Raw genomic sequence first — 18686 nt, 5'->3', positions numbered from 1 at the left:
CAAATGCAAAGTAACAACAAACAACCAAGTCATAACTACATCAAAATTTTTCTTGCTACACTCTATTCTGGCCCATACATTCTAAACTAGTGCCTTCCAAACAAGTTTTTAAAGCAGTCTGACATGTTTTGCTTTGGTTTGAATGAAGCAACTGTACTTAGCTACTTGAGATGGGTAGTTTTCTTATAATATAAATCAGAACCCATTGAAATCAATGACAGATTTCCCTTGGCTTCAAAAACGACTAGGCTGATTGCCTGTTATTAGAGAAACTGCTTCACTTGCTCTGCACATCTAAGTCTACCCCATCTCTGCATCGTGGAAGCACTGGCAAACTGACCTCAGATGCCAGGCTACTTCTTTCTTTGTACATAACATATCATTGAAGGAACAGCTCAAATCAATCATTTCTTCAGGTCACGTCACAGACTTCTGAAATTATCCTGGTAGCTATCTTTTCACCTTAATCCTTAGCTCTTTCCTGGTGCATAATTAGCCTGAATAATAAGGGAGAAGTGAAAAACCTATGCCAAATCCAACCCCTCTCCAACCCCCCCCCCCCCCAAAAAAAAAACCAACCAAACAAAAAAAAGTTCTGAAGAAAATTCAGTCTTAGTAAAAATTTTTTATGAAAAACTAAAAGTATCCTATAAGGAAACTTCTGAATTTGTATTTTGAAATAAGTTTTAATAGTAAACTGAAATTAAAAATATCAAAAGTTTCTTCCCAGGTTTCAATGGGATACTTTTTCCTTGATCTTTTTCATAGATTACCCAGGAACACTAATGGTTCCCAGGAACTCTGCAAGATACACAGTGAAGGCACAGCAAGGATTGATCAGATGTACTGTTGAGGAGGACCTTGCATGGAGAATGAGAGATGCAGCCTCAGATTGAGGCACCTACATCAGGTTTCTAGATGTGCAACTAGGTGTCTGAGCTTTCATTGCAGTCAGTGGGAATGGGACTGAAGTGCCAAAACATATCTGAAGCATCATTGGAGGTGACCTGGTCTTAACATGCCACTTCTGAATGACCTGGGTCCCCATACACCTAGGGCTACATAGATGTCTTGGGTACCCATGGCCTTGTAAACTTAGTCTACAAGCATCCAGAGAGAATATCCTAATAAACATCTTATATTGTATATATTTGTTCAGTTCCTAAGACTGGTTAAAATAGTCTAACAACATTAAATGCAACACACATCTCAGTCCCTGGCTTGAGACCATGACCCTCATACCTACACAGGGTCATGGAAGGAAAGCGTTTGGGCAGATTGGATGAAGAATCAGCATTTCTGGAACCTGCTGTAAGTTTTCTATAATAAATCAGGATTATACTTGCCCAGTCGGTGATAAACCAATTACACTAAGGTGGTACAAAGAAAAGAAGGCAAAAACAAAACAGTGAAGCTCAGCTGCAGTTTCCCTCCACTTTTGGCCCCTTTTGGACACACTCATTGCTAATCCACCCAAAACACGATTAGATTTCCAACAGGTGTTTCTGACAGACCCAGGCCCCTGTCTGGCACCCTGCCTTGCTCTACAGCTTGTTCTCCTGCAACATGAATTTTCCTCATGGCATTGTCCCTTTGCCCATTCCCCTTTATAGCTTCTCCATCAAAAAACTGTTTGAGGTCATTGTGAAAGGAGCTGGTCAGAACAGAGCATGTTTAATAACTGACTTCATGAAAACAGGACAGCTTTTGGAAAGCAATTCAAGATCTGACTGATTTACCAGGGTCTGTTAGCAAGCTTCTGCCATCCATGAATCTCTGCTAAGACAGGCCTCGCATGATTTAAGGGAAAGTGGCTGTACACAACTCCTGAGTGAGATTAATAATGAAAAATTCCTCAGTCAGTACACACATGCTTTTGTTTATTTTAAGTAGGCTGAAGTGGAACAAATTCCCACGTTCCTGATGATGGCAAAGGCCTACAGCACAATCACTTGGCCTGTCCTTGCAGAGCAGCACCCAGGCTGCCCACAGTAAGGCTTTTGCCTCAGCACCCCAGTAGGAAGCCTGGTGTTTCTGGTGCTGCAGGCCCTGTCATTTTAATGACTACTTGAACAAGATTTAACAGCATTTCAAATGGTGGAACATGCAGCAGAACTGTGTTGTGGGTTGTGCAGATGCTTCAAGAAATTTACAGGAACTTAATCTCACTAAATTCTTACAAGATCCTACAAACTGCACCATGGGAGACTTCTCTGCTGGCAGCCTTTTATGTTGAAAATGCATCTTTACAGAAAAATCTTGAATCTTTAATCACACGGATGGACTGACTTTTTTAAAGCAATGTCAGTGTAATGGCATTTTGTATATCCTTGGGGACAATGCAGCTCAGAGGCAGATTGTGCAGTAGGACCCCAAACTGCAGCCTGTGAGTTTGTGTTGTCCTTGGAGAATAGGTTTTGTGGCAATGACAGTTTGTTGTAAGTAGTCAAAGGGACAGCACTGATTCCAGGACAAAGGAAAGTGCTAACAAGAGCTGTTGAAACTCCCAGAAACTTGGACAAAAGTCTCATCCACATTATTGTCCTTCTGGCACTTGTCTAAGCCTCTGTGCCTTTTATAGTTGAACAGAAAGGAAAAAGCTGTCTTCGTATCAGTAGTAAAAATGGTTTTATAATTGAATAGAAAAAAGCGCTCTATTATGTTAAGTGAATCTCTTCTGATTAGCTACAAAATTTTGCTCATTTCACACAATTAGAAATGAATCCTCCTTGTGCATCTCAGGGTACAGCAGAGCTTTAAAGGTCTGGGACATCCTCCTGCATGCAGATTTCCAAAGGGTCTCCATGATAAGCATCTCTTGTGATGCTTTTAGACAAATACTTAGAGCACAGCCCACTGGACTGCATCCAAGCCTTATTAATTTGGCACTATGCTGATGCATTTTGAGCTGACTCTGATGGTCAATGCTCAGCTCTTGAAAATTCACTGTCATTGACTTGCCCAAGGTCGCAGTGGAGGTCAGTGGCAGACTTACATCCTGAAAAATTTGAGCTTGGCTATTAACCAAAAAACACATTCTCTTTTGTTAGGTACATAGTGCTGAGGCGACAAAGAGGCACATAAGGTAAAACCTGAGGCAGGGGATCCCTGTTTGGATCTGATCATCACTAACAGAACATGAAATAGGCACATATATACAGAATCTTCTGCTTCATCTTCAGGTTTCTGCTGATTAAATGAAAGCAACATGGAGAAACCTGCCGTAGGCCACACTGTCTTTTAGGTCTGTGGAAGGAAATAACCCTTATAGCTTTTAATGAGCTCATGAGATTTTACCCTCTGTTACCACTAAATCCATCACTTTGCAACAATGAAGATAATTTATGACTGCCTCAATTGTTTCTTTTATTTATGGGACATTTTTAGTATGGAATTTAATCAAAGAGATTAAATGTCATACTACCTATTACCTTGCTGTTAAGATATTAATCCTATAGAAAGACACATCAAACTCCAGATTAATCTAAAAGGAAAGAAATATGATGGCAATGTAATTGCTTTAGGATTCATGATTTTTTAACTTATTTAATCAGGGCAGAAGTTGAGATGTCACTGCCTTTTGCAACATACATGTTTTTCAGCATTAGAAATGGATATGAAAATAGGTATAGAGTTAGGCCTCAATATAACAAAATGCTTAGCATACACTTACCTTTAATGTGCTTGCCTTGACTTCAGTGAGACTTATGCCTGTGTTTAAGAACTGAATAAGTTAGAATTAAATCACCTGCTTAAAATTAAGCATCTACTTAAGTGTTTTTTGGTAGGATGGGCTTCAGTAAGCTAAGTTACACATTTGACATGTTTGCCACTTAATAGTATAATTTTAAAGCTAAGAACAGGAAATACATATACTGCCTGTATTTATATCTCAGATTCTATACAAAATACTTTCCCAAAGCCCTTTATGAGCCATAAAACAAACCACATTTCAACAATTGATTTCAAAGCCCTTTCTACTGCAAGAGCCTAGAACTGAGAAGAAACATGGTGAGAGAACATGCAAAGGCAAGTGCAACATATACCTGCAGGAACTATTGTAAATTTGAGGGGGAATCTGAGACCATAGGAACATAGCATTAAATTGTAGTTTTAATCTACTGATGCACTTTTCAAAAGACATGGGTCAAGTCAGCCCATTGTTCCTATAGAATCTGTTTATGATCACTGAGAATAATTGCATTATTAGGAATAAAAATGACCTTATCTTACAAGCACTAACCCTACGAGTACCAGATTCTTTTCACTGAGTGGTGAACCCTACATTGTCCAAGCTGGACATCAGTAAGCCCTGTTCATAGGCATTTAATGCTTATTACACCACTGATGTCCTTTCCAGATGAGTCTAGTTTTCTAACACTCAAATCAGCCAACTCACTGAGGTTTCCCATAGCTGCTTTTCAGAAGTTGCTGAATAGGTTGCAGTTTTCATCAGGCCCTGGCTCAGTTCTGCCCTTTGCTTCTCCCTAGGAAAGCCATTTTCATCTGTGCTAATCTACACCAAGGCAAGTGAACCTCCCAGACACTACACATAAAAAACTGTCAGCAATACCTTCAGAAAACAAGTCATCTGGAAGCTACCTGAAGTATAATCACAGAACAGATTAAAACTTTTTTTAAAAGAACAGGTACCCAAAGTAAGCTCAATTTATATACATAGTGCTGAATACCTTATGGGTTTTATAAGTCAGTTTGATAACACCAGCCATGAACTATTCTACTAGTAAACCCAGCAGGCCCTCTTCACCCAGTACCACATGGGTAGATTGACCTTGGGCTGAGACCTAGTAGTTAAAGAGGTCAGGGTGTATTTTTAAGTGAAGGCCAAGAGGAATTATCAATATTGGACAGTATTAAGCATTGCTCTAACCACTACTAACATCAGCTAGGTTGAATCTAACTGAACTAGTCAAACAAGCAGCAGACAAATTTGTAGTTCTCCTTCCCTCCTTGCATTGACCACAGAAATGTTTTCTAGGACACAGCACAAGCTACTGCCTGGCTTTACTTTGGTTTTCCAGCCTCATTAGGGCAGGGAGCACAGGGACTATCTTGCCATGTCATTCAGGAAATGCACAAAAAGCCTCAACAAAAAGCATCATCTGGCAACAATGAAATATTCAAACAAGTTTGCAGATGACAGTGCCTGCTTCTGACGGGAGAAGATTGTTTGGGAGAAGTTATTTGCACAAGCCAGTGAATGATTGATGTAAGGCCAATGAAAGATTGATGTGTGAAAATGTAGAGCACATCTGCCCTAATTGAGACTCCTGGGTTCCCCAGGATTACAGGAGGGAAAATAAAAATTCCTATCCATGAGATTCATCCTGTCATCCTGTCCTCCAGAAAATTTCTAATCACTCATCTTACTTATTTCCATGCTGATAGCCCCTTGATGCCTCCATCAAGCTTATCACGTGTTACCCTACATACAGAGGGCTCAGTGATGAGGCAGGCTGGAATCAGAGTAGGAAAAGGAAAGCCGCAAAGCGAGGGGAGCTGATAAGTCCCCACTGAGAAGTCCAGGGCTTCTGGTTTGTCTGTTCACATGCAGGTCACAGAAGTGTGGCAGATGTATAGCCCCTTTCTGGGGTTTTTATGACAGATAGTTAAGCGCAGCTCACAGAAATTTACTACATATTCTTATGGTTCTTGACTTCCCCTGCACTCACTGTTAGGAAGTTCAGAAAATTTTAAATACTTTGAAAATCATGTCTAAGCACTGTTTGTGCAATTCAGGCATGCTGAAACAGCATCAGATAGGTTGTAACTATGAAATTATTTGCAAGGCCAGTAAGACAGGATTCACGGACCTATTAAATATCAGAAAGCCAATCTGGGCTTTCTTTTGCAAGTCATGAAGCTCCAATATTTTAGAGGCTTATTTGCACAGAGCTTGCAAGCTTCACAATGAAATTTCATTGACAATATATGACATTGCCAATTGAACTTCTCTAAATATCTGCCTTGCCTTCTGCACACAGCCAAGTCATGCCCAGTAGCTGCCCCGGTCCCAATATGCTCAGGCACATAACAACACAATGGTGTACTCACAGTCTCCCATTTTTGCTGCAGTCTGAATTTTTCCTTTTGGTGTTTCCAGTGACCTCCTCTCTCCAACAAATTGGCCAGCATCAACACCCTTTCCAGTGGATGGATTATCCATCATCTTCAAGGCCAGGAGCACCATTAGGAAACACCAGTGAACCCACCCAAAAGCATGAAATTACAAGCATTAACTCTCAGCCAGGGTTCACTAGTACTTTAAAATGTTCCTTGCAGCCAGGAGCTAATTAAAGTGCGGAGCATTTAAAACATTTTTAATCTCATTGTTTTCTTGCTAACTGACTGATACAGCAATTAAGCACCAGCAAACAAGCAGTTAACGCTGCTGAAACAATAGGCATGAGCTGTGTCACTAGCAAGCTTCAGTCTCACCCTGGAATAGATTTGTTTGCTAATATTAACCATGATGTCCTTTCCTTGAAGAAAGGATGGTAGATGACAAGACACATGACTCTGAAGCCTTGAAGGCATCTGTCCATCCACAAGGAGATTTTCAGAAACACGTAGGATCTCTGTATGAACCCTGTCCTCCTGGAGCAGACACCGCACAAGCACAGAAAAATAGCTTTTTTTCTGGTCCCAGTGATCTTACATTGGAGAGACTGTCAGACTGGATTCTAACTTTGAAGTAACCCAGTTCCCCCTAAATTAGCCCATACATAAAATGGTTTTATAATTATGAAATACTTTAAGGCAAGGATTTCTATTCTGCCATCAGAAAAAAACAAAGGGTGATAGAGTGACATGAGGGGACAGAAGGCTTAATTTTCTTTGATCTCCTACATGCATCATACTTTGATCTATAGAAAAAGTTTCTATTTAGATGATATTAGGGTGATAACTGAGGTGTTGCTATTGGTTATGCTTGTAAAACTACTGTTGGAAAATGTGAACTACCCCTGCTCCCCCATTAAGAAGACATCATTTCTATGTTAGGACTATTATGCGCTATTTTTACACAGCAGCAAACAAGGAAGGACTGTGATTGTATCATTTGCTCCTTGTACTAGATTGCAATAGAGTATAAATCCAGGCTGAGTAGGCTATAGGCTGTATTATACCATTGCTCCTCCTGACCCTATAAGTCAGCCAGGTTCCCTATTACAAACACCCTGTATATTCAAAAGTTTATCATGGCTATAAAAGTTCAGTCTAAGCTCAAAGTTAGTATAAAAGACCATAACTCGAATCAATCTCATTTTTAAAGACTGATAATAGCTTGCAATGTAGTTCAATAGCATTTTTCAAAAGCTGGAGTGTTCAACAATCACTTCACCGTACTGGAAGCAGTTACCAGTGGAATCACCTTCCTAATAGGCACAGAGTGAAACATTGCTTCCAGTTTAATTTGCAGAGGAAAGGTCAAGTTTTGGTGCCTGTTCTTGTAAACCATTGGGAGGAAAGAATGATTGATTCCTTTTAATTTTTGCAAAAAAGGCTATCAGTCATAATCTACTTCTAAATATTTTAAAATTTGAAACAGTTCTGAAGTGTACACTGTTAATAACTCAAAAAACAGAAGCTGGAAATTAATATCAATTTGTATTTTTAAAACATGCTGGCTAAGAAAGAGAGGTTTTTATTTAAAAACTTTCACCCATTTTTCCATCATCTGTAAGCTTCCAGCCTTTAAATGTTATCTCAGTTCAACCATTTAAGTCAGATGTTTCCTCCCCCTTTCCAATTTCAGTTCAGCTTATCTGATCACCCAAATCTTGTACTACTGGCTGTCCTCTGCATGAATGAATGTCACTTGAAACACCACAGTACAGTTAACAGCTATTAACTCACAAAGAGCAGACACCACCCACTTTTTCTGACAAAAAAAAAAAAATGTTTCTCAGAAGCATTTGTTAAAAAAAAAAAAAAAAATGAAGTTACTAAAGAAATGAGGGATGGTGAATCACAGCTTGTTGCTCTGGATGTGAATGCCCAGGCCCTAACAGTTTCAGAGTAAATAACTCCAGATACAAAGCAGTCTCAAATGGAAGTAAATGGAGGTCAGTCTGGGAGATTTGCATTGGAGTGAGACATTATTTCAGAATAAATCAACTCAGCTTTAACTACTTCATTCTGAAATTCCCACCCTACGACTCCTGTGTTGGAAATACTCCTTGAAGAAACAGTCCAAGACAGAGCCACAGTTTAACTTGTATTTAGACCACTCACATGAGAGAGATGCCCAGGAGCACCATTTTTCCCTGTCTCTTACTCACACATGGAGCTCCCATGGAAAGAAGCAAGAGCCATATGCACAGCTGACAATATAGCCCCCCTATAAAAGCCTCCTAATGTTGTGAATACCCTCCTCTCCCAGGAGGATGCGTTGTTTCTTTACTGTTTTGGACTAATGAATGTTGATTGTGATACAGATCTTAACATGAACTAGTCACCAGCCAGGTGAAGCTCTTGTCAATTTTTCATGTACACACAGAGAAAGCAGAATTAAAACCTTCCTGAGACCTAATGATCCGAAAGGTAAGTGGGAGGAGGAGGAGTGATTAATTTCCCACTGTTTAGCATCACCTCATTCTTTACAGAGAAACACCTCTTAACATGAGAGCTTTATAGATTATATTGTCATCCAGCATCTCAGTATGTACATCCCTGGTCCCTGTGGGGAAATCTAAGGTTTCCTGCTTAGTAAAAATCTCTTAAAGTTTTACTCACTGCAGCATGCAGAGCTGTTTCACACAGTATTTCCACCCAGGCTCACACAGCTCTGTGCAGGCTCCAGGCTGGCAGCACTGCAAGAGTAGGAGAAATCCCCCACGAGGGATTTGAATTCCCTCCTCCAAGCTTTGTCACAAGGGCACAAGTTTGGCTTCCTCCAACCTGCCATTCCTGCTGGGGGAAGGAGATGGCTCAGCAGCACTGAAGAAAGGCTCTGCCTTATGGGGCAGCCCAGCTGGCTCTCCTTATGCCTGAAACACACAGTCTGCTGCAGTCTCTGATAGTCTGCAAGGCTGACAAGGACTGATAGCCATTTGACATATAAAATATGCAAAGGGAGGTGATCTCACTGCTTCCTGACTTTTTCAGTGCCTAAAGATACTTCTTTTACTGAGTACTTCTGTCTTCAGTCCCTTCACAAGATAAAAAAAAATAAAGGAACAAGGTCTGCAGCAAATGGCATCATCTTTCTGCAGTGTAAGCTTTAAAACAAGCAGGGAAGAAACTGCCTCCAAAGATTAGAGCCCTTTGTTATTTACTTAAAAGGAACTTCTTTTCTGGTATTTTTCCTCTTCCTTTAATCAGAGTTATTTCTGAATGTCATCACACACTTAAGGGCATACCAGTACTGCTCAATAGAACACAGTGCAGCTTTACACCAGGTAGCTATGACAGTGTGAAAACCAGGAACATGTACTTTGCCTCAGGTCAGGCAAAATCTGAGGTGAACTCATCTAAGCTGCTACTGGTGCTTCAGCAACTCCAAGGGTGGCTCTGAGTACCTCCAGATTAGACCCCTACGTCAAGTACTTCTAGGACTCTTACTTGGGACACCCTGTGACAGTGTTTGTAGCCGTCTTCTCAGATCAAGCCCAGAAGGCAGATGTGATGCAGTGAAAAGGTCATTAGGTAAGAATTAAAAATTGGTGCACAGTAAGTGCAACCCATTGCAGTCCCTGGATCCAAGCCCTAACTGCATCCTGACTGCTAGAAAAAAGAAGTGGGTGCACACAGCCTTTTTTCCCCTTGGAGTCTTACCTGACAGATGAGATAACCACACATAGCCCCACCATTTCCTTCTGTCCATCCTGGGGAATGAGGGCTGCATCTCTTCCCCACTACAGACAGATCAGAGGGTCTGCTAACAGTCCCAGACAAAGCAAGCCAATACATGTAGATGGGGTCCAGGAACCATCCAAGGAATCCATGAAGGAACAAAAGTAGGAAGGGCTAGAAATAAGGCAACAGCATAGGTCTGAAGCCCATCCAGGAGACCAACCTGGAAACAAGTTACCTACAGGACAGAACCACATGTAAGACAAGATCTGCAGCAGAGCTGAGAGCAGATGCACCCACAGCAAGAGCTTTGGAAGGGCTAAGGCTCCTAAGCTGAAGCTTAAATAGATCTCTTGGGCCCAGGGATGTGGGTCCCAGGTGAGGCTGCTCAGGGTGACTAAGCTTTATTAGTGCCCTCAGGGCCCTAACATATTTTTCACAGACTGCCTCTTCCAGTTCTGTGTATTTGGCTCCTAGCACTAGCTAGGACCTTATGGCATTACTGCAGTGCAAATAACAAAGCACTTAATTGGTAATGCTAATTAAATTCAGTTCAGGTGCTACCTGATGGGTGCCCACACAACCTGCTAGCAGGAGTGTAGCTGCTAATTAGCACCCATGTTGGCTGCCATGGTAAGGACACCAATGTGTGAATGGAATACAGAGAATAAACTACCCATGCTAGGAAACAGTAGGCTGCCACAATATTTCTGTGCCAGGTTTCTGTGGAGGAATAACCTACCATCAAAAGAGATGGGAACTCAAAGGACTGTAATATCCCCTCATACAGGGGACTGTAAACCAAGATTTTTTTTTTAAAAAAAAACAAAAAGGTAATACAAGCAAAAATATGAAAACTAATCAGTTTTGGTCATTTACATTGAGCTCTCCATGGTTCTGCAGCCTGACTCTGCTGGTAATGTCAGTAGCTTCTGAGCTTCTAGCTGTATTGATTTTCTTAGCAGAAAAAGCCTAAGGTTATCTAAACAGTTTAGTTTCTTGCTACTCTGCACTGAATTCATTACTTTCTTTCTGCCTGAATATAATGCTCTATGTTGCACATGCAGCGTCGATCCATAACCAGAGCAGAAATTGTCCGCAGAATCAGCTAACAATTGGGGCCGGAGTGTGCTCCAGTGATTAACAGATCAACACTTCCACGACAGGCAAAGATTTCCATTAGAGCTCCAGCGTGCTAGTCAGAGGGGAAAAGGGCCAATTACAGGTGGTGTCAATGGGTGCAGGTCCTGAATACAGCTAAATTTCTTTATTTCCTGGGCTGCGTTCAACCTTGTAGCACTGGTGAAAGCGACCCTTTGAAGGTATTTCCCACTGGGGTGGCTGATACTGACTTTGCTGAAATGCTTTTAGTGCTTTCATCATGAAAGCAGAACAAAGGAGAAACAAGAAGAGTTTCCAGGTCAGGAGCATAATCATTTGCATTCTAGGTCATCCCATCAGTGTTTAATCCCTCTTGTACCTGAGATTTCAGAGGGGTAAAGTCTCCTATCAGGGCTGGTACATACAGAAAACCTGGCTGACTGCATGCAGCATGCCAGTGAGATGTGATTCCCTTGCAGCTCAGACCCCATAAATCACTGGCCAGACTACTGCCTCAGAGAAGTCACTGAGGGCAGAGTAAATCCGTTTCTCTGGGGAGGAGGTGTACTGGTGAGCGGAGGACAGGGATGCTCTTGCAGGCAGGAAGGTTTTAGATGCCCATCTCCATGTGACAGCTCTGTCTATGCATCTGCCTTTTGTTTAGGCCAGTTGGGAAAGCAGCTTTTGGAGCTGAAGGCCTCATGGTACAGCGTACAGGAGGGATTTGTCTGCTGAGCTAAGCACATCACCCTGAGCAGCTCTTCTTCTTTGCCCAGGAGAAGGCTGAAACCTTTTGAAGTCAGCTCTCCACAGTGTGCCCAGCTTTGCTACACACTGCAAACACCTCTCTTCCTCCCAGTGACCAGCCAGGCTGCTGCATGCTCCATGCCAAACACATAGAAGGAGATGATTGGTCACGCTCAGGCATTGCTCATCACCCAACTTCACCTCCTTTGACTTGTGCCTGTTTAAATGCAACAGAAGAGCTGCCCCATCTCAATGTGCCCTGCTGAAATTGCCACGGAAAGCCCAGCTTGTGAAACACCTCTCCTCCCTGCCAAGGCCCTCAAAGGAGCGTTTTATAGACCAATAAGCAGATTTTAGATTAATGACCAGAGTCCTGCAAGGCTGGGGTGAAATCATCACAGTCTGCGCAGGGCAAGCCGAGGCAGGCTGTACTCTGTCTGCCAGAGGGGAGAGTTATTCTGCCTTATGCGTGCATTATATTCAGTCAGATATTAAACTAGCTCTCTTCTAGCATTGTCACGGATGCTGCTCTGATCTGCTGCATTAAGTAATTTGTGCTTCTCCCCCAGAAAATAATTTATTTCCTCTCTGTGCTGGTGTCAAAGCTAATATTAGCGAGTGTTACTGAACCATTTTACATCTGCTCTAGCAGCAGCTGCTCCACAGGAGGGTGACTTGACAAGAGGACAGGGCAGAGGAGAAAACTCACATTAGGCACTTACCAGAAGGGGTGGGAGGGAAGGGCAAGATGCTGAGGGGCAGCATGAAGGGGATTCATGGTGTTCAGAAACACAAATTTGCAAAGAAGAACATAAATACAATACAAACAGTGCTTTTCCTATATGCATGCCTGAGTGGCATGAAATGCCCCATGTGGGAGCAGTTCTGGTTGCGTAATTGTCACTGGAGAGGCCCACGGGGATGAGCCAGATTAGCTTTGCTCAGAACCTGCCTGTGAAGCACTTTGGCAGAGAGAAGAACAATTTGTGGATTTTCTTTTCCCTTGCGCTTGAAAAAAGCAAGCTCAGACCATCCTCATTGAGATAAATACATAAAAAGTTCATGTTTGCACTTCAGCAAAATCAGCTGGCAGCTCTGCAGCCTGATTGCCCTGGTACCTCCTGCAGTGGGACAAACCAAACAGGGGAGCATTTGTGTGCTGGATATCAGGGCGAGACAGAGCCTGGCTGGCACGAAGCGCTACAGCTCTGCGTGGTGCTCAGCTGGGAGCTGGGCTCCCCACAGGTACTGCTTTTCTCACTCCCTAGGGATGCAACCAGGAAACAAAAGGGAACTGGCAGAATTAAAGCCTGCATGCAAGCGTATTTCACTTCAAGTGTGTAAGTGTATAGGTTTATTTATTTTAGCAGAAGAAATATTAAGAGCCAAAGCTAGATCTGGGCCCCTCACCTCGCAAAGCGCTCGGAGCCTGTCTTTTGGCGAGGATGCTGCAGGGGGTGCTGGAGATTGCAGTTTCCCTCCCCACTGAGCTGCCAGCAGCCCCACCACCAACTCCAGCAGTATGTGCTGGAGACTTGTTTACATCTGAAAAGATTTATTTATGTTGTAAAACTATCTGCTGGTGAATAGATGAAAAGAAATATGTGAGGGAAACCATAATCATTTAATACTTATTCCGTTTATTTTCTATTCATTTAGCAATGTTGGCATTCTCATCATAATTAAAGGGAGCTGGGTGGCTTTCTAATGCTTTTCCACATGTGTTTCTTCCTTCCCTTTGAAGGTGCTTGGCAGATTTAGGTCATACATTTTCTTCCTACTGCACAGCAAGGGGAAGAGGGAAAAAAATTCCCAGCACCAATCTTTTCTAATACTTCTACATTAGTTCAATCCAGCAGAGGTTTGCTCTGCCTCAAGCTAAAGAAAATCTATTAGGCTCTTTAAAGAAGTAAGTCAAAGGGGATGCATCTAGGATAAGGTCAGACAAAGATGTGTACAGCAGAGAATGATAGTGCTCAATATCGTTGCTTTGGCTGTCAGGAAATGTTCACCCCATGGGATGCCAAACTCCCCTTAAATTTGCTTCCTGTCTTCAAATGACTCGGTGAGCTGGAGGTGAGCACTTTTCACTTTTTCCTGGCATTTGCTGAGGTAGGTGGGAAATGAAAAGTCAGAGCCAAGGACCAAATGCCCTGCTCTAGCAAAGCGGATTGTGCAAGGGTTGATACTAGAGCCATCCAAAAGTCATGTTGCTGTTGTTTTTCTGGGCATTTAAGAGCATGCTCTACAATATATTTAACAACTAACACTTGTTCAAATTATTACAGGTAGCTTTTTACTTAAAAAGCAGCATATGCAGATCACTGGTATACATGTTCAATTTTTGGCAGACAATTTATGGTTAAGATGAGTAGTGTCTTTGCACCCACTCTCAGGGACCTTTTGTTCAGTCTAAGATAGCTGTAGAGTCACCCGAGGTTTCTGCTATTCTCAGAGACAGATACACCCAGAGCAGCTTCAGAAACTAGGATCCTTCAGAGCATGAAGCAGCCCACACAAGATGCTGCTGCTCTCTGGAAGGTCCTGTCTGTGCCCACCGGTGGTGGCAGGGCATGAAGGCGACAGCTCACTTAGATGCCTCATGTCAGATGGAACAAATCCAGAAAGTGCTGCTGAACTGCATTCCAAGTGCTTTTTTTTGTAGCCTGGCAGTTGATGCAATTGTGAGTTCAGCATCATTCTTAGCATGTTTCTTTGATGCTGTCACAGTCAAGTACCAGCAGCCACTTCTGCCTCGGTTTTGGTAGACCCCCAAGAAAAGGAACAGTCCTTTTGGCCATCTGGCAAATGAAGACAAGGAATAGGGAGGAGGTGGAAATGCCTTTCTGCCTTGCTGGATGTTTAATCTCGTCTGTACTTCAGGAGTTGCTCATGTGCTTTGGACACACTGCAGCCAGAGAAGAAGGGGAAAAGCTGGTGCCCTTTTGAAATCCTGGCCTGTGAGAGCCTATTATACATGTATAGCAGCATGCCAGCAGGGGAAATATAACTCCAAAGAGACCGGATATATTTTAGGAGTGATTTCAGTTTCCCCAGCTCAGCATCTCTGGTGGGCTGAAGGAAGAAGATGCAGCAGGTGGGGAGGATAACTCTGGGTGGAGTGGTGCCATCTGGTTTTTATCATCAGTATCAGTTTGGATATGAACTTAGAATATATTGCAAATCCTGTATGGCCACTATGGACTGATGCATTAAAGGTGGTGGCCAAGAACAATATAAGCAGTGGTGGCTGAGGGGTCTGGCATGAGTAATTTAAAATATCACAAAATGGGATTTCCGAAGCCTGAACCCTTGAAGTACTCAGGTCACCAAAAAGGATTTGCAGTGGTTATTGAGTGGGCAGCTCTGACGGCCACCTCCAAACACCCTGCCAGACTCCTGCCACCACTGCAGTCACCAGCTGTAGCTCAGAGAGATGTGGAGAGCTGCTGTGGTGTATGCAGGGTTTGCTTCTCGTACAGGCTGGCTGCAGCCACACCACCACTGCCCTGCTATCGTTACTTCAGCTGCTGAGCTCCACTAATTGCTCTCCAGAGGAGTCCAATGGCAATGGGGTGTGCTTTGCTAAGATAATGGCAGTTATACTTGCTGGGAGCAAATGACAAGGCCTATCAATCCTCATGCTTCAGGGCACAAACTGAATGCCATTTCAGGCTGGGAATAACCCTATGCAAACTGTTCTCAATAAAAACAAAAGCATCTAAAATTCACCTGTTTCCTTATGTGTTCTCAAACTCAGTTTGAACCTGATAAAATTTTCACAGTTTTTGGGTACAAAAAAGAATTTGATTTGAATCCCATCATAGTAGAGTCACACAAGTTCCTGGTTTGCCTGTGCTCCAGTGCCATGGCTTCAGGGATGGCTGCAGAGTGGAAAGAGTTTTAATCTGTAAAACTGGCCTGGGAGTAAAACCGGGGTGTCAGGGAGGAACTCTGTGTGGGTAGACATGGGGTGTTGACGTGTCAACTGGAAACACTTAGCACTTCCAGTGGCACAAGCCCCTCTTACTTTTCCAGCTTGGTTGGCTCATAAAATCAAAAATTTCCACTGAAGCATATCAACAGCGGTGAGCATCCTAATTGCCTCCACTTCTATCCAGCAGTCCTTATTCCAGGCCAGCCTCTCCCAGCAGCTAATTCCAGTGTTGCTAAATCTATTAAACTATAGAAGAATCCCACCACCTTTTAAAGAGCCTTTCTTTGGAGATAGCTGTATCTGATTCTGTAATAAGGATTCTATTAAGGGAAGCCTCTGCTGTGCTTTGTTAAGGAATTGATGCAATTTGATTTTTATTACATGAACAGGGTAACATGGTAGTTACAGATAGTAGCTGTCTCTGATACAAAGTCAGTGCAAAAAGTACTGTGCTCCCTCATGCAAACTAAGATAAAGCAATTAACTTTATATTTAAAAAAAAAAAACAACGAAAACCCACATCTCTGTTGAGATCTATTCTGCATAATTCAACACCTTGTGCCAATTAAAGAGAACTTCTTCAGAAAATGGTTTAGTTTGTAATTTTATCCTTCCTCAGATTTGTGTGTGAATATATGTGGCTTTATGAATGTTTTGATGGGTGTGATTTTTCTTCTGGAGTTTATACATTTAGTTGCTTTTTTTTCACAAAGTGGTTCTTTGTAGATGGGCTCCTGGATTAGTCCCCATCAGGGCCAGAAATATTCCTACCCAGGATAAAAAAAAACTCAAGCCAGGATGTCCCTCTCTGCCCTTCTCCTATCCCAAGTTTCTCTTCCCAGCCTCTCCACACTGACCTGCTTTGAATGTCAGGTCAGGACCAGGGTGAATGTCGGCACAGGGACTCTGGAGATTCCTCAGGATGTTCCCTGGCACCTTTCTCAGCTGCAGTGAGAAATGTGAAATGTCAAGCTGAGCTGAGGACCGGTTGGAAACCAGCTGAGGACCAGTGAGGAGACCACGGCCCCCTCCTCTGCTGGTCCCACAGCCCTGTTGCATTGTTGCCTCTGGGAGGACAGTTCCTCCAGGCCAGGGCTGCTGGCAGCAGGGTGAAGCCTGCACTGTGTGTGCGTGGTGACTTGCTGTCCACTCCCTGAGGAACAGTGCCTGGGTGGGTGAGAAGCGTCCCAAGAGACTCTTTCAGGGCTGGAAGTTCCCCACCATCAGTGATATACAGTCAGAACAAGGCGTTTCTTGTTACCTTAGGATGTGCTGTGTTTTCCTCAGAAGACATAGTGAGGATGGTTGTGATAAATAAACAGTCCAGTATTGGCAACAGTAAACAAATATCCATGGTGCGGATGGATTTGGCCAACACCAAGAGATCAGTGTTGTCAGTTTATGCAATCAACTATTAAGTAGGATAGATACCGTAAACAGTAGGTCTAAGTTTTTAAAGGAGAAATGGATAAATAAAGATTAAAATGAGGAATAAATTCTTTTTCTTCCAACTGGCTGTCTACTTACCTGTGCTGATAAGCTGCACATGAGGGCAACTCAGTTAAGAGGATAATAATTATCAGTCCTCCTAAGCAGACAGACTCAGCCACTGAGCCAGTCAAGAAGCATTGCCCCTTTCGTATCTTCAGCTATGCAAGTGCTATAGTCACTTATGCCAATGTGAGAACAGCAGCCACTGTGTTTTAGCTGAAATTCTTTGAAGCAGTTTGAACTGATGTGATTAAAATCCAGGAGCTCCATCACAGTGTCTCCCTTCATCACAAATGGGGACTCTGAGACTTAGCTTTCTATTCCAGAATTTGGGCTTCCAGAACTTATAATTTTTTCCCCTCTTTTCTGTCTCTGTCTCTCTCTCAACTATTTACATATCCATATCCAATATCCATATCTATATCTCTTAGCACCTATATCGTCCTACATATAGCTAGACTATGGTTAAGATGTTTCCTAGTATTCATTCTTCTATTTCCGTAATATTACTAAGCCCCTATTACACAAGATCCAGTTCATACTCTAGTTTCCATTTGTGTTGGGTCTGTCTGAGCTGGAGTCACCTTTTCCCTGCAGCAGCCCACACAGTGCTGTGCTCTGCACTCATAGCTGGAACAGCGCTGGTATGACTCCAGTGTTGTGTCTATTGCCGCATAGTGCTGGCACAGCATCAGGACTCCTTTCAAGCCCCCAAGAGCCAGCAGGCTGGGGGTGGGCAAGTGACGGGGAGTGGACATTGCCAGGGCAGCCGACCTAAACCAACCAAAGGGATATTCCATAACACCTGATGTCACACTCAGCAATAAAAAGGGGGGCTCTCATGGGGGAGGGGGCTGTTCCTCCTGAACAACCACTACGTGTTTTGAGGCCCTGCTTCTCAGGATGTGGCCGAACATTGCTCGTTGATGGGAAGTAGAGAATAATTTTTCCCCTTCTCTCTGTGCTTCCGTGTGGACTTATTGTTTCTGTTGTTTCTTTTTCTTCCCATTCCCTTTCCCTTTAACTAAACCTTTCTCATCTCAAACCTCGAGTTCTCTGTGTTGTATTTTCTACCCCTTCCTCTTTGAGGAGAGGGGGAGTGAGAGAGAGATTGTGGTGGAACTCGGCTGCCCACCTGAGTAAAACCACCACACCATTGCAGATATCTACAATTTGTTTGGATGTTTCTCAGACTTTCAAATTTTGCCACTTATTAAACCAGTCTGCATCTTCTCTGTTTACCTCCAAATTGCTTTAAAGATGTTAAATGGGGCAGAGGCCAGTACATCCCTTCAGCAACTTTTCCCTAGCAGTTTTCAGTACCCAGGATGTGCAGCACAGAGTATAAGTATATACACACATGCTCACTTTAAATGAAAGACTCTGAAATAAAGAAATTATATATTTAGACAAGTAAGACATGCAGTGAGAGGAACAAAATTAGAGTCATCTCCACTCTAAGCAGGAGGAAAGAGGGAAAGATTTGAAACACAAATATTAAATAACATAAGAAGAGCTTTTTTATATCACAAAAATGAAGTTGCTTTCAAAATTTTTCTGTAATAAAGATGGTACAGCACCATTAGTATAGATT

Source organism: Anas acuta, chromosome 6 (assembly GCF_963932015.1).
Source record: "Anas acuta chromosome 6, bAnaAcu1.1, whole genome shotgun sequence".
NCBI lineage: Eukaryota > Metazoa > Chordata > Aves > Anseriformes > Anatidae > Anas > Anas acuta.
This window is presented reverse-complemented; position numbering follows the sequence as displayed.